The sequence below is a fragment of the Corvus moneduloides genome, chromosome Z (assembly GCF_009650955.1).
Source record: "Corvus moneduloides isolate bCorMon1 chromosome Z, bCorMon1.pri, whole genome shotgun sequence".
In the NCBI taxonomy this organism is placed as follows: domain Eukaryota; kingdom Metazoa; phylum Chordata; class Aves; order Passeriformes; family Corvidae; genus Corvus; species Corvus moneduloides.
In genome coordinates, this window is record NC_045511.1 from 61,438,145 (window position 1) to 61,456,090 (window position 17,946).

General features: G+C 36.7%; 1 long non-coding RNA gene across 1 annotated transcript in view; it reads left to right on the forward strand.

Moving 5' to 3' along the window:
• LOC116438156 overlaps nt 1-17,946 on the forward strand; it is a 75,239-nt gene that overhangs the window by 21,488 nt on the left and 35,805 nt on the right. Inside the window, exon 3 of the long non-coding RNA XR_004237609.1 lies at nt 11,100-11,215. This is a non-coding gene — a long non-coding RNA (uncharacterized LOC116438156). The remainder of the gene's footprint in view (nt 1-11,099; nt 11,216-17,946) is intronic.

The following is a 17,946-nucleotide window of genomic DNA, read 5'->3' on the forward strand; positions in this document are numbered from 1 at the left end:
AAGCAAGCAAATGTTGAAGTAGCTGTGATTTGATGAGAAGATTGAACAGAGAGAGATGAAAGTGATGAAGACCCTTGTTCCCAGGGAAGAAGAAGACCTCTGTTCCTAGAGATGAAGGTGATCCCAGAGATAGGTGAAGAGAACCATTTTTTCTGAACAGCTTATCCTTAAAATGGTACCTTAGTAGCTAAAGATTGAATGCTCAGAAGCAGTTATGGGGAAAGCTGTAAGTCGGGGGAAGGGACTGTCACATGCGAGCAGAGAACCAACCCAGGCAGCTGTCTGGCTGTGACATTGAAGCCATGAGAGAGCTGTTTCTTGTGGAGATGTCTCCATAGCATGAGCAAGAGAGACTCCTCTCCCTAAGTGAACTGAAAAAAGATTACTATAGAGGTGGTAATCTGACTGAAAATCTCAAGGGTTGTCTTTTTACGTTGTCAGTAGGAGAAGGGAGAAAGGTGGGGGGAAGAGAAGTGTTCTGAAGGTTTAGTCTGACTCTTCCTTTTTTTATTTTAGTTCTGTTAATAAACTTCTTTATATTCTTTTAAGTTTTGTGCCTGCTTTGCTTTCTCCTAATTCTTATCTCACAGAAGGAAAATAAGGAAGTAATGGATTTCAAACCGAACCACTACACTTGACTATATTTCAATGATGCCTGTGTTGTTACCTTCAGGAAGGATCTTCGAGGGCTACCTGCTATGATTCATATCTCATAAAATTCTTCACTGGGCTGAAGTCCACTGTGAAAAAGATGCAAAACCAACACTTGAAATTCCTTCTGATGAGGAAATACTGTAAGCTGGGAAAAGCCAATGTAGTGCTTCATATCTCAAGCAAAAAGGCAAATTTTTGTCAGCCAAGGCAGAGGAGATTTAGAACCACATTTTTTCAGGAAGCAGCAGGGAGAGGTGCTCTTTGGGGGAAGCAGAGCCAAGGGCAACTCCAACACAGGGCAGGGCAGGCCAGGGCAGGGCAAGGGAGGGCAAGGCAGGAAACGACCCTAACAGGTGCAGTTCACCCTCAAGGGAAGAGAATGACCAGGCCAGTTCCCTCATGGTGGCCAGGACTGGCCAGGATTCTGATTGAGACCAGGAGGTCAAGTCAGGGAGTTGAATCTGTGAGTCACAATCTGCATCAGCACAGTATGTCACCATGTGCTGGCACAGCTGCAAAGGCCCCTACAGAAGGTGGGGGAGTGGGGGCATTATTCATAGCCCTTTCTCACAGTTGTAACCCAGATCCAGGTAGCCTTGTCTTGTCAACGATGGCCTTAGGTGCAGGCAGTAAAACCCTTTTGATTTCTATGCATATGTGCACTGAGGGAGGTGACACGTCCTTTCAATAACTGTTAAACTTATCCCAGCAATGAATTAATCACATTGTTGTCATTGTCACTGAGCAAGGAATAAAACCCCTTCCAAGGATGACTCACCTCCACAGTTTCTTGAGAATAAAATCAAGGATTTGATCATCTTCTGAGACTGTACAGAATCTTGTAGTGGTATCGTCAGAAGATTTACACAGAAAGGCAGAAGGTAATTCTTGAAGGGATCTCAGTATGTTTAGTTGGTATGGCAATGTCATATTGAGCTTTGACTAGTGAAAAGTACCTGCCTGTCCTCACACCACTGTTATTGCCCATCTAGCACATCTTTACCCCTTTTCCCCTTTCATTTCTACTTTTACTCTCTACCTTTTGTCTCTTTATCCATTCTTTCCCCCCAGGAAAATATAAAAAAACAATTCCTGACGCCCCATTTTCTTGAACACCTATCTTATTCTTAAGCCCTGATGTCTTAGCTTAAACTAGAAGCCAAACGTCATCAAAGAGCACATCAATTAAAATGTGACTAGCTAACCTTCAATTCAGTTTGGGCTTGCATCAAATCTGTGGTACTAACAAGAATACATGGGTATATTGAGAACAATTTATACATACCATGACTATGTCAGGGCTATTAACTTATCACATCTACCACTCAGGACTAGGTTGAACACAGGGTTTGAGCTGTTGGGTAGGAGTGAAGTGGAATGACTCAGTCAAAGCAATGTTGTAAGTTTACATCCTTCATAGCAATGAACTTGTTTGCAGGTATGAAAGAAGTGTTTGGTTTAAAACCCATTTTCTTTATAAAGCACTTATTTGTAAAGGGCTGCTTCTCTTTACTTTGAATCACAGTGATAAGTCTTGCCCCTAGTAACATCACTCACAATACAGTCACCATCTTATATCCATGCCATCCATTAGGTGAAATCCTGCTGGATAAAAGAAATAAAGCTGTTCAAGGAATAGATTTACTGTACACCAAGGCAATGAATTACGAAGTCTCCAAACTCTCTAGTGTATTCTATATTTCCTGGCCATTTAGCACATCTCTTAGAAAACTAACAAGAAAAATCACTTTCTTCACCCCAACTTGTAAAGGCAAATTGAATCTAAAATAAAAATAGGATGCATAAATTCTTTTAAAAAATGCTGATGCAACATCTCTCTTCTGATTTTTTATCTTTTCACTGTCTTATAGCAAGCGAATGCATTCACTGAGAGTAGTTTATGGTGTTGTGCTTTCCCTGAATTTCTGTGCATGTCAAAAGAAGTACTATGCTAAAATTCTAGAGCTGTAGATTCAGTTCCAGGCACTTTGATAGACTTCTTATGTGACCTTGTACAAAATGACATGGTGATAGATTTGATAAAGTACTCAGAATTTATCACTTAAGTTAGATTTTTCATAAGGTTTGGCTTACACTTTTGAGATACAGAATAAAGCAAGTGTCATTTTCTTCCTTGGGTGCTGAACTACTCTTAAAACCAGGCCATACATTTCACAGAGCAAGCCATTAGAGACTATCATCTTTGAGTGCTAACAGCCACAGAACCTGGTTTCTCAGAAATCTGGCCTTGGCCTTTAGCGCCTATCATTTTGTGCCACAACTTGCCACTCAAAAAATGAGCTTCGTTTTCACTTTCCATCCCCCTTTTTCTTTTGAAGCCTGTGAGAATCTGCTTACAGCCAAATGCATTGGCTACACCTAGTACAATTCTTTCAGTTGTTGCCATTAGACACATTTTATTATCAATAATCAGGAAATTAGAAATCTGTGATTCTAAAAGAAATTCAATAGCACATATAAGCAGCTATCAAACACACAAACAGACTGCTCAAATTGAATGTATTGAATACTTCTAGCGAATACTTTAACCCAACACAAAACAGCGGAAATATATGTTGCCTTGTCAGAGAAACCTTGACTTTTAAAATTTATTGAATTTTAAGGAGGTCTGGTAGAGTCACATTTATATTTTCATTTAAAGACAAATTTACATTTAATATTGTAATGTTAGATAATTCTCTGTTGCATTTATTTCTGTTAAGTGTACTGCCTGAGGTTACTCTAGTGAGTGAAGTAGCAAGATTGTCCAAAATGTGTTTATGGTCCATTTCATTTTGTGAAATATTCATGGAACATGAATTCTAAATTAGAAATCATCAGTATCCACATTATAAACCTTCCTTTAGGATCTACATTTGAAATATTGGAGTTGTGGAGAAAAAAACTATCTTGCACATGAACCTCACACTGCAGCTATGTCAGTAAATTGCATGTTCTGAGCTGACTCTGATGTCATCTATTAAAGCCCTTGAAGTCAGGATTTTTGCAGAATTGTTCAACCCAGTCTGGTAAATCCCTAGAGTTTCTGTAGTTCTGTTATTCACCCTGTTCTTTATCTCCTATCTTACATTATTCAAATCGTATTTTTATCAGTCCAGTAGTTTATGAAAAAATAAAGAAAAGATTGAATTAACTCCTTGCTTAATTGCATACATGTTCATTATATTTACTGACATGTTAATTCACTTGAATTTGAGGGTGTTTTAAGGACTTTAAATGCATTAGACATTGAGGTCAACAACGGAAATAAGAACTTAGAATAGCCTATGGCTGAATAATTCATCACATTATCTTTTTTTAAATTTTAGAATGCTTTGTTAGCATGTTGTGCTTGTCTTTCAAGTTCCTTTAAGCAGATACTGGTATAGTTTAAAATAGAATTCTGACTCAGCTGTGTGTGTGTACCATGATGTTCAATACATGATGGTGAACTCTGATTTGTTTAATATTAGGTACCTAGAAATAAGTTATGTTGAACATTTTAAATTTGAACATTTGGATTCTGAACATTTTACATTTTCATGTAAAGTGAAATGGTTTTTGAATATTTTAAATTTTCAGGAAAAAATATTTTCACGAAGCATGGAAAAAAATCAAAGAAGAAATTTAGTGATGCGAATAGCTAGCAAAAGAAAGAATTACTTTCAACAATACTTGAAGAATACCTTACAGAAAGTCTTGAAATCAGCTAGAGATGTTTTGGAGAAGGGAGTGGATGGAAAAATTTGACCCTCTTGATTTTTAGTGCTGCTACATGCATCAGATGCTTAAGTTCTGTATTACTTAGTCCATGGTTTAATCATTGAATAACTGATTTTGAACTGTGCAACTTTATTTTTTGTTAAACTTCATATAATATGTCTTGGACAGGTGTACTCTTCATTGGGTGAAAAACTTGCTGGTCCAGTGGGTTGTGGTGGATGGGCCTAAACACAGTTGGTAGCCATTGACTAGATTTGTTCCAGGGCTCAGTGTTGCAGCCGGTCCTCTTTAAAATCTATGTTGGTGGTTTGGGTGAGGGGATTGAGTGCATCCTCAGTAAGTTCACAGATGACACCAAGTTGGGTGACAGTGTTGATCTGATAGAAGATAGGAAGGGTCTACAGAGAAATCTTGTAAGAGTGCATTGATGAGCTGAGGCCAACTGCATGAGGTTCAACAAGGTCTTGCCTTTGGGTCATGACAATCCCAGGCAGTGCTACAGGCTTGGGTTAGAGTAGCTTGAGAGCTTCTCAGCAGAAAAGCACTTGTGCATGCTGATTGACAGCCAGCTGGATATGAACCATCAGTGTGCCCAGGTAGTGAAAAAGGCCAAAGGCATTTTGGCCTGTGTCAGCAATAGCGCAGCAAGCATGACCAGGAAAGTGATTGTACCCCTGTACCCGGCTATGAGGAACCAATTTAATTTGATTTAATTTGATCCTGCCCCAGCACCCACTCACCTCATGTCCGGCTGCCTGTCACTGCAGGAGGTCTGCTTGTGCAGCTGCGCCTCTCTGAGAGCTGTCCAGGCTCCCTGCTGGCAGGGAGCATGCACACATCACCTGCTGGGTGGATGCTGAGAGCACACTCTGAAGTTCTCTTTCTCCTCTCTCCCTCTCTCTATTCCCACCTCTATTCTCTTTTTCCTTCTTCTTCCTTCTCTTCTGTCTTTTCTGTTCTTCTTTACTAAGGCAACGCACCTTTTAGTTACCAATAAATGGTTCTCAAATACAATATTTGCCTCATTTGGCTTAATTCCATCCTAGAACATCCATTTTAAAAGAACTCCCTGCTGTTCCCCCCAACGGAACACGACACTGGTGCTGGTGAAGCCACAGCTTGAGTAACGTCTTCACTTTTGAGCCTCTCACTACATGAAATACGTTGAGGTGCTGGAGCATGTCCAGAGATCGCCAACAAAGCTGGTGAAAAGTCTAGAAAATATGTCCTATGAGAAGCAGAAAAAGGAGCAGAGGTTGTTTAATCTGGACAAAAGGAGGCGCAGGGGGGACCTTATAGCTGTTCGTAATGACTTGAAAGGAGGCTGTAGTAAGGTGGAGGTCAGACTTTTCTGCCGTGTCTCAAGTGAAAGAACAAGTGGAAATGGCCTGAAGATGTGCCAGGGGAGGTTCAGATATTAGAAAACAAACATTTCACTAAAAGAGTGGTTAGCCATTGGAATAAGTTACCCAAGGAAGTGATAGAACCACAATCTCTGGATGTGTTCAAGCCTCTAGATGTGGGGTCTGGATGTGGCACTTGGGAATATGGTTTAGGGGTGATCATGGCGGTGCTGGGTTGATGGTTGCACTAAATGATCTTGAAGGTCTATTCGAATCTTAATGGTTCTGTGAATGTTCTGCAAGTAGTTGAGTGCATGTCTGCGATCTTTTCTGCTAAACAAGAAGTTTGAGACAGAAAGTGCCAAAAAAATTGCCTAATTTTTTTTTTTTCACTTGGTGTTATAGAAAAAAGTTGTTCGTACTTTCAAAGAAATCATTTAATTTTTAAGAGCTTGTTTGGTGTTCATTATAATACAAACACAGAGACTTGTGAAACTGGGGGAAGAAACAGGAGGTTTTGTTCCTTTCTCTGAGGAGATCTTAACTTCATCACAGCAAAGATTCCCAATCATGACTATATATGGGTCTCTGAGGTAGGGTGTTCTCAGTTACATCCTCTCATATTCTGTTTCGCTTTGCATGAATAATTAAATTGTGAACCAGGGAACAAAATCTGACTATCCCTGCTCCCAGATAAGAGTCCGAACTTCTAGGCTGGAGAATACTTCCTCCCTTTACATGCACACAAATATTTATATATGTAAAGCTATCTACAGAGAAAACTGAAAGGTCCAATCTTATTTCAAGGATTTGGGATACTTCCCAGGGAGGAAGAGGAAACTAGAAAAAGTTACTGACCCCTTCTTTAGCACAGCCCATATATATTGGATGGTGATAGAATGACTGTTATTGATCAAAGCCTCTCTTAGGGATTGTACATAAAGATACCTTCTCTGGGTTTTTGACTTTTTGTTGCTTGTTATAAATCATTTAGTAAATTATAAGGGTCCACACAAAAAAAACACTTAAAATACTTTTCTGAATGAGAGATTAGTCTGTGTATACCATGATCCTGTCAATATAGTCCTTCATGTGTTCTCTTGTTCCGTTTTGGGTCTGAACAGACATGTCTTTCACTTTGCTCAAGGGTCTTGATATTCATGAGCCAAATTAATTGAAGCTTTTCTTTCTAGCTGCCTTTTTAGATACAATCAATGGCCTAGCTTTAGTAGATGAAGACTTGCATTTTCACTGAGTATTCATTTATTCTCTCATTTATCAACAGATACATTTTATTTAATATTATTTAATACACTTTCACACAATATTCAGCATTACTGGTATAAGTACAAAATAAATGAACTGACCAAAGCCCCCTTTCTGCAGGTATGTTTTATGTTCCCTAATAAAGTTTATGTTTATCATTTTCATGGGTCATTTTAATACTTTGCAAAATATATTTTGTTCCACAGATGAAAGATGCATTAGTAAAGGTAAAGAGAGTTTTCTCATACGAGTTCATTAGAATGAAAATGGAAACTGAGTTAGGAAAATAAAATATCTAGGCTGTGAAATAAATTAGGGACTTCATTAAAAAAAAGTTTTGTCAAAAAAGATCACTGGAAATAAACTTTTTCTTATGTATTCTATTTGGTGAATTAAGTCTATTGCTGGAAGCACTTTACAAAATATTTTCCACCCCGAGTTACAACCCATGTGTCAGAATACAAGAAGTGCTTTCTGTTCTTCTCTCACAGAAGCTCTGTTCAGACAGCGTGAAAGGGTTTCCAATGCTCATTGAACCTCTTTTGAAATGGAAGCTTTTAGTTAGTAATAGGACTTTGGGCTTTTCTTTTTCTCACTGAAGACATATAACGCTTAAAACACACCTGGCGAAGTAATAATCTGGTTACAGAAATAAATAGACCCTACTTCAGAGTAGTGCCTTTAAGAAATCTTTATTGCATCTGACACTGGAGTGTCAGATGTTTACTACTGGTAAAGAAATAAACACTTTTTGAGAACCTACAAGTGATAGGAAGAAAAGGTGGAGGCCAGAGTGTGCTTTAAATAATTCAAAATCTAATTTGTGAAAACAAAAAAAAGCTAAAAGGACAAACTTGAGAAATTATATTGCACAACAAAATATGTCTCTTTCAGGATAATATAGTCATTTACTTAGGAGGCACTTATGGTACAATAGAAGCATTTTACTTAAATATGTCATCTACCGATTTTTGTTACAATTCTACCACATAATTGTGAATTCTTGTATAGATGTTTCAAAAAAGTTTTCAGCAAATAAGAAATTAACTCTTGAATCATGCTAAGGTGTCATACTTGTCTTGTTTGTAAATAAATGTGTCTGCACAATGTGGTTTGGGTGGGGTTTTGGGTTGTGTTTGGTTTTTTTTAATTTGGGAACTTCATGTGAAAGAAATCTCTAATTTATAATAATTATTTAATTAATTCTACAAAATTAAACCTTGAAGAGCATTGCAGTACAGAAGATATTCAATCATTCCAAAGAATAAAATAATTACAAACAGCCTTCTCATGGTGTGTATCTTTTACACTTAAAAAAAGGATAGAAATAAGCACCAAAATTTGTTTGTTGTTCATGGGTTTATTTTTATGTTTTATCTGTGTCAAGCAGATTGTTAACCAAGAGTCATTTTCCAGGTGATTTCTGTAGTCTATAAAGGAGACCATTTTTCCCCCTCAGCTTTCAGTATTTTCAAAACCCCAGAGTAATCTGTTCCTTCCAAAGAAATATTCCTTTCAAATGACTGATGAATGGAGGCATCCATGAGCTTGTAAGTAATTGACAACTGGACATTTTAACAGAAGGAATGCATAAAGCAGCACTATAGAAGAGCTGAACAATTCAGTATTTTTTGCCACTAGTGATAATTAGATGTTACAGCTCAGTGGTGTGGTGAATTGTTCAGCTCCAAAAGGTATTTCACCAATACAATAATTCCAGATGCATATCTGTCATGTGTCCAAATCATTATCTGCACTTCTCCCTCTAGAAAGGAGCAACAGCAGAAATAAACCAGGGAAGAACCAACAGAATGAACTCAAGAGATTAGGAGTCATTTGCATTTCAGGTGGATTGCCAGAGAAATAAATTTTTCTAAATCCTATATTCTTGATCTTGAGATTGTAGTGCTCTTCTCATAAATGGGAGAAGAGTGGTCTTGCCTATTCTTTCAGCAGAAACACAGCATGATTTTTCTTGAAATGCAGTATGCAGTGAACTATAAATTGACTGTATCTCTGTGTCTGTTGGGTGAAATTTTTATGTATTATGTGAAGGAGAAATCATTTTGAGTATGAGCTACCCAACTATGTCAGTTAAAAACCTAAGAGTAGAAGTATATTAAGACTATTAGAGCTAACCATATAGCCTCTGTCTGACCAAGAACAAATATTCAGATGATTTTCCATCAAGTACGTAAATTAATGCATTGTTTTATTCCCTATTTTTGAGAGTATTTATGAGTGTAGCAGAAATAATAAAAATACTGATTTCTTATAGAAGACTTCTGTGTTTGCTGTGAAAATTATCATGCAGATTTAGAGAAATCATTGAAACATGTCACATTACTATAATCTATGTAATTTCAGAGAGTGTTAAAACACCAAAACCATTTATGTCCCTTACAAAATTTGCAGATTCCACCAAATCTCAGCTGCTTCTAGAGCAAGAAACAGTAGGTTAATGTATAAAACAGTAATATCATTTTCTTGGGACCTGGAGTGGTAACAGATTTTGTTTCAGGATGAAGAAAAAGTTTTTTAAGAAGACGTTCAATTTTCTGAGTTATTTCACGATTTATTATTTATTATGTGACACAGAAATTGTGAGGTACAATTCCTTATTGGGTGTGATTCAATAGTTCATTGTGAAAAATAAAAGCTTTCTATAGATTATTTTAATACCTTTCAGAAATCACTCTTTTTCATGGCCATGTATTTTGTTTCTGATTATTCAGGGAGGTTCTTGAGCTCATGGTTCAAGAATCATAGAATGGTTTGGGTTGGAAGGGACCTTTAAGGTTCCAATCGCCCTGCTACAGAGAGGGACATCTTTCACAAGAACAGGTTGTTCAAGGCCCATCCAATCTGGCCTTGAGCACTTCCAGCTTCCCGGAGCAAACTGTTCCAGTGCCTCACCACACTTACTGTAAAAAAATTCTTCTTTATATCTGATCTAAATCAACTCCTTTTCATTTTAAAACCATTACCCCTAGATCTGTTATTACAGGGACTGGTAAAAAGACACTCCCCATCATTCTCGTAAGCTCCCTTTTCATATTGAAAGGCCACACTTCCTTTGTATAATCAAGGTTTGAACAACTTTAACTCTCTCATCCTTTATGCACAGGACAATTAGTCCAGCCTTTTTGACCATTTTCAAGGCCCTCATCTGAGCCCTCTCTGACACATTCATGTTTTTCGGTGCTGAGAGCCCCAGAGCTGGATGCAGTAGTCCAGGTGAGGTCTTAGCAGTGCGGAGTAAAGGAGGAAAATCATCTCCCTCAACCTACTGGCTACACCTCTTTTGCTGCAACCCAAGATACTGTTGGCTTTCTGGGCTGCAAATACACTTTGCTGCCTCATGTCCAATTGTTACTCGGTCAGTATCTCCAAGTCCTTCTCCACAGGGCTGCTCACAATCCATTCATACCCCAGGCTTTCCGGATACTGGGGATTGTCTCAACCCATGTGCAAGACCTTTCACTTGACCTTGCTCAACTATCAAGTTGTTCACCCACTTCTCAAGTCTGTCAAGGTCCCTCTGCATATCATCCCTTCCCTCTAGTACATCAACTGCCTTCATCTTGGTGTAATCCATAAACTTGCTGAGAATGCAAATAATCTCACTGTTTATGTCATTAATAAAGACATTGAAGAGCACTGGCCTCAGTACAGATCCCTGAGGGGCACCATATGTCACTGATCTCAATTTGGACATTGAGACATAGACTGCAACACTTTGGGCAGGGCCACCCCATCAATTTCTTATCCATCTAACAGGTCATCCATCAAACCCATATCTCTCCAATGTAATAACAAAATGTGGGTGGCATCATTTCAAGTCCAGATAGAGGATATCATTAGCTCTTTCCTTACACACCAGCTCTGTCATTCTGCATAGAAGGCCACCAGCTTACTCAGATATGATTTGCCTTGTTGAACCCATGTTTGCTGTTTCTAATCACATCTCTGCCTTTCATGTGCTTTGCCTGGCTTCCAGGCAGGTCTGTTCCATGGTATTATGAAGCATGGAGGTGAGGCTGACTAATCAGTAGATTCCAAGGTCCCTTTCTATATCCTTTATAATAATGGATGTTGTCTTCTCTTTTCCAGGCATTGGGAATTCATCTGATTGCCATGACTTTTCAAATACAGTGGAACGTTCTTCTTCAGTAAAACTTTCTAAATTTCTGATGCTCATTCATGGCATCAGTATTGGAAACCTAAAGGTAATTATGTACTGACTCTTCACAGAAAGAGTACCTGTAAGTGTAACTGGAATACACACTACTTCTCCAAGTACATGTCCAAACATACTACTACAGCAGTAGGTAGCTGTGCAAATGTTGTACACGGTATCCCTGTTCTTCATCTCCCTACAAGGCAGCTGCATACTTGCAGGAAGAGGTGGGTTGTAAAGCTATTTTTGCCATTCTTGTTGAGATATGGGTAGACAGAGCCAACAGGACTAAGAAGAGCAACTTATTCTTGAAATTAAGGTTTCTGCGATTCATGATAATATTTATCCTGTATTTTGTAGATTGAGGTTAAGAAAACGGTCATCTGAATCATACTTTTTTCCTATTTTCTCATTTGGATGAAACACTAGAAAGTGAAGAGGTAAAGAACAGATTTGTTGTTGCTACAGGCTATCTTCTATGCACCACCAATGGAGGCTAAAAAATATTTTAAAACTTCAAAAAAGTTTCAGTTTCTCAGAATTCAAAATGTGTTGTGAATGCTACTTTTCCATTTTTCAGAATATTCTTGTCTTTAGTAGGCCCCTTTGGAACAGCTTAGATCTCCAGGTTAAAAGTTTCATGGAAATGTATGATTTTAGGTTAATTTTTTCCGGAATGTCAGTTCAAGGTTCAATTACACTCTTGAGGAATAACTAAGTATTTCAATTCACCCTGGTGGGCTTGCTTTTGTGCCATGTTTTATGTTACAAATAAATTCAGGTGGAAATTGTCATATGAAATTTTTAACAAAAAAGTTACTTGGAAATCTTCTTCCAAGAAAAATATTACTACTTTTGCACAAAAGTTTTTCTGAATTTAGAAAGATGTGTCTTACATTAAATAGCAACAAAACAAGAACCCTCAAAAATATTTTCCTTGTTTCACTGTTGTACTTTTGCATTTATTTGTTTGACTACATTTATTAGGGCTCAAGATTCAGTACTGACACTGGTGTTTGTGTAGTTACTAGCTGAGCATGGGCTCAATCACAAGGTCATACCACATTTCTTGTAAAGTTTCTAAATATTGTTAATAATAGATAAGAAATGTGTTTGGTGCTAATCTTGTATGTCTTTTATTTTTTCTTAAAGAACACAAAGACATTAGTCTTCTGTCTTTGAAAACATAGATACTTGCAAAGGATACCCGCAAAGATAGCAAATACATAGTAACAAAGGGAAGTCTCACAACCTCTGAAGTTAAATTTATGCTTTCAGTCTGAACATTTCTCTTCGATGAATTTCTTCATTTCTCACATAAGTCCAGTGACACTGAAATAGTCCAAAGCATTTTAGACAAAATGTGCAGAAGTGGAACTAAGGACTGTGTACTTATTAAACTAATGAATGATTCAGGCAATAAGAAACTAAATGTCAAAGGCTTTACTACAGATTAAAGAGCAGGTCTGCCTCTCAATAATAGCAACCTAGTTATGAGTAAGGTTCTGATGTATTGTGGAAAAGCAAAACTATTTCACACTAACTTTCTTCAATAACTGTGTTCTCTTTTTGGCTATACAGAGTAAGATTTTAGTACAGGAAATCTGATCCATGTAGATTACATCATTCAAAACCCATACTAGCACACAGTCACTTTACTCAAGTGATTGATCTCTAGCATTCTGCCACTTGGCCAGTTTCTACAGACCTGTTACTGGGAAAACATCTGTGCTAGCTCTTTTCATCTGCATCAGCATATGTTGGGCAATGAAGCACAAAATTTGCAAATAGTTTCCTTAATTTTAATACACCATTGTAAACTACACTCTGCTTTTATCATCTTTCTTTTCTCTGCCCCACCCCATGTAAGTATTCGGTTGCATTCCATAGCTCAAATTGAGAGGAGAAAAATGAAAACCAAATATTTAACTTTGAGCAATTGTTCTCCATTACTAAGATTGTCTGGAAGAATATATGAATATATAAAGTTGGCTTAAACCTCAGCAGGAAAAATGTCCTGTATACAGACAGTGTAATTAGTTTCTTGAAGCCTTGCCTCTAGCTTTATACTTGATCAGTTATTTCTTCAGTGAAGTAATATTCTGCATGGTTAGACAAGGTCTTTAAAGCAATTACAAAAGGTTAATTGTACCAAATTAGCATATCTAATATGATACTAATGTCACAATATGTGGTGAATAACAGTAGTTTTATCCACCATATGTATTTAATTGCCATATCTATTTGTCTAAGTATTTCTGAACACAACCCCCTGAATATCTGCAGCTGAATAGTTTAATTTTTTGTAATCAGTATTTTCTTCCAGTAAATTGTGAATATTCAGTTTCTTTCTATACTGTGCAAACCTTAACACAACTGTTAATCTGCAACTTTATTTCTACAACAAAATAGTACAGATGATTTGGCCATTACAACTTTGCATCTCTTGAATATATATTTTTTAAAAAATGCAGCTGACTTGCTAATTAATTTCAGAGATGGCACTAGGTAGGCTCAATAACCTAAATTTCACAATGTTTAAGATGGAACATTTAAGCATCCTTTAGCATGTGCTTGCTCTTTTTTATTTTTTTAATCTTAGTCTGAGAAAAAGACATGACAGTTTATTAGAAGATATTGTACGGGAAAAATCCTAAGATTTTCTTTCTGTTATATTAAGCTAGTCCACTGATGATATCCCCAGTGATAGCCATGGCCAAAAGGGGAAGTGTGAGCTAGATGTGAGCAGGAAACAATAGTGAAACACAAACCAAGGTTTTGTTTTGCAAAACTATGTTAGTCGTATGGCAATGCTAGCTTACCACAAAAGTTTCTGTCTATGATTTTCACCATATTTTGAAGGATGGTGAAAAAGTCAAAATGTAATATTATTTTTGAACACTAAAAACTATTAGCAGGTGAAGGGAAGGAGACAATGACAGTGGTCTTTAACTGGGAAAAAAAGAGCTTTCAGAATTTGTTTTCACAAATATCTTTGGTGGTAGAGGGGAGAAACCTAGATGAAGTAAGTTCAGATCAAGTGGAACACAACTGAAAACCAGAGAATTAAAAGCTAATTAAAAAAAAAAAAAGAAAATTAAAGACTATAGATGGGAAGATGATGTTTGGAATAAGATCAGAGGAGTTACAGAAAACAGAGAAGGCGGGAAAATGAATGAAATTTTCCTTTAAGTGAATTTTGATTTAACAGATGCTTAAAAGGACAAAATAAAGATTGCAAAGAATTGTTTTCAGAATATAATGAATCATGGAATGAAAACAGAAGAGTATTCTCATAACTTTTGAGAAGCACACTTTGTAGCTCATGACAGGTGCAGGTGTGTTGATGATATTTGACATGTAGTGTCAACATGAATGCACTCCTATCAGTAGCACTTTAAAATGCCTCTATTTTCACAAGGAAAATGAGGGCTAATAAGTCACCAGCAACTGTTAACAATGACAGTTGTGATCCAAAGAGTCACTGGACTTTTTTGACAGTTCTGTTGCCTGACTCTATACTGAGCAGACTGAGAGAGCCATAAGGATGCCTAGATCCTCATGATTTGTGGCTGCTGGAAAGGCACCAACACAAAAACAGTCCCATAGAAATTGCAAGTTTAAACAAGAGCTTCTACAAATGAGATTTTTTGATGGATTTTCACCTGCAACAAATTGTGTTTAAACCCACTCTGTGTCTTTAGTTATTTAAAATATAGATTACATGTTTTAGATGAAGGTACTTACTGTGAAATTCAATGTGATTTTTTAACTATATTGCATAGTAGTAGTGGTAGAGGGCAGGAGAGTGAGGGCAGTGGGAACAAGTTGAAACAAGACACTTATGCTGGATATGAGGAAAAAATTGCACAATGAAGAAATATCCCTTCCAGCCTTATCTATCAAATGTCTGTGCAGACATTTTAAACTAATCTTTGTAAATTTTAAGGTTGTCATTATAATCGTACACTTTTAATCACATTTTCTGAAAAAGTTTAACACTTACTCTTCGAAGCCAGTTTATATAAAAATGGAAATTACTTACATGTCTAAAAAAAGAAACTTAATGAAATTCAAAAGTACTGATCTATTCATGAATTTTTACTTTCATAAACAATATTTTATGAAATTAATTAATTTTATCCTATATTTATTCTGTTTAAATCCATTTAAAAATAGGTAAACATGCTTACACTCTCTCTCTCTTTTCTCATAAAAGGAGTAACTTTGTCTAAATTGAGGTTTAAAGCACTAACAAACCTGTGTCTTTTGAGTTTTAGAATATTATAACCAAATTGGTGAGATATGTATGTGACAGGTTGACAATAGCATGAATGATGAACTACTGGGTGGATGAAAAGGTCTGTGGTTAGTTCAAGTTGAAAGAAAGAGTTAATATGCGGGAAGGCAGGATTGCAGGGGTCCTGGACAGGCTAGAGAAGTGGACTGACAGGAACCTTACAAAAATTTCACCACAGTCATAGAGTTGGTAGGAAGGGATCTTCAGGGGTCACCCCAGCCCCGACTTGCAGCAGGTCCAATGACAGCAGGTGGCTTATGGTTATGATCAGTGCATCCCTAAATATTGCCATTTTTAATCACCCCCACAGTTCCCTTTCAATAGGAAATTCAGCCAGAATTTCCCATGTTCCAGTTTTTGTTTACTTGTATGTTTGATCATGATTGTTGGTACTGTTGTGATGGGGTAGATTAGTATCTTTTTTTCGTTTATTTTTTTCCAAGAAGATTTCACAGCTGTACATAGTTTGAACTGTGGCAGTAATACTACTCTTGATATACACAACCACAAGAGCCTCTGAATGTAATAACAAGTCAATGCTAAAGGAAAGCATGGAGTATTGTTAGGATATTGCCTCCAGCATCTAATGCCCTAGGAATTCATTTATAATTGGAATCCACTCCATCACTTATGTTTTAGTGTTTATTAGGAACTTGAAGATCAATTCATCAAATGCAGGCTGCTGCTGCTGCAAAAAAGGAGGACACTGCTCGAGGTTCTCTGCTTTATTATAGTGGGACATCAGCACTTAAATGCTTGCAATATAATCTGAGCCCTGTAATTAGTAATCATTCATTACAACCTGAAAACACCACACAGAGCATTTACAGCCCCACAGGACTTAATTCTTAACTGCAGCTAGTGTTGTTTTATGATTCCAATAACTAAAATCTATTGACTGTGATTTTATTATGGTTTGTAAGGAAAGAAATTGAATGTCTCTTCCATTTTCCTCTAGCCTCAGGCAATTGCTGTCTGTTTTATTTTCTGTTACCATTAAAACTGAAAATCTGGAGAGAATTACATTTCTTTGTATTAGATGGCTGATGGAAATTAGCAATGTGCAAGGAATTGATGATACTAAATTAACATATTTAATCTTGAGTATCAAGCTGTAGTGCCCTGTTCATTAATATACTTAAAACCACATGGTTGCTTTTGTTTTTGGTGTCAGTTTAGCTGGGTGGGCAATGCTTAGGCACAACATAAGATACACTTATTGATTCTTAAAAGGTCTTCATTCACACTTGAGCCAAAGCAGCTGGTTGAGGGCTAAAGAGCATTCAAGTCACCCAAATCTCTAGATATTGCTTTCTGCTGTACCATCTGTATCCTATTAAATATTCTTGACTTTTGCCAAGTTTGGCCAATTTATATGTTAAATCGGTTGCTGAAAACAGGATCAAGATTCTTGTGCAAGGAAAAAAACCCCAGTATTAAATTGCAAACTCTTATACATTAATCATTTGTTTTGGAAAAATCCAATTCAAGTTCTTCTGCACAAATAATGGCAGTAAGATGTCAGATTTCTTAGTCTCTGAGACAAAAATAGGAGGGCAAGTGTAATTTCAACACATTTTATTCCCAGAGAAGGGTATCATCTTCAGACCTAAGAGAGGATGTCATCCAATTTCTTGTTAGAAGAGCTAAAAACCACCAGTCCTGTGAAGCAACTGTTGAATCATTTGCATATACTTTTTCATCCAATATATGTTATAACCAAATAAGTCCGAAACTGTTTAGCAAATGATATTTCAGTGCCTTATAATCAACTAAGTATTGAAGTAATCCTGAGTTTCATACATTTAGCGTTACTACTTGATGGTGATAATCTTTATGCAAGCCAGTATTTTAGTCTTCTACTAGTTTAATTTATTGAATTAGGAGGTCAAAAATCTCATCTCTGGATAGGATATTTTTCCCATAAACTGAACACCAGGTGCATTTTTGCACCATGTATTGATTTTGTGTCAGCCATCTCATTGCAGAAGTTGGAATTTGACCATCTCACTAAAATCTACTGAATGCACTAAAAGTGGTTTTTTTTTTTTTTTTTTTTTTTTTTTTTTTGAGGGGGGTGTTGCTTTTGTCTTTATAAGGATCTGTTCATTCCTGGAAAAATGAGATTTTTAAAAAAAATCTTAAAATTCACTGTATCTGATTTTGTATCCCTTTGCTATTCCTCTATCCAATTTTACTTTTTACGCATTTTAAGTTCTGCCATCTCAGACATTTACATGCTCACTGCAGGATTTGTATATATATTGCCAGCAGTAAGATCTTGCCAAATTCCTTATAAAATAGTTTCAGAGTCCCATTCTTCTCCCTCAGTGCAGTAATACCACAAAGCATAATTTTTTTGCCATTTCTCATTCTTATCTTGAATGAATGTGCATTCATTTCAATGAGAATGCTTCCCTGCTGAGATTTCATGATATGACAATGTAGCCTAACTTCAATGTTAAGTCAGTTACTCAAAA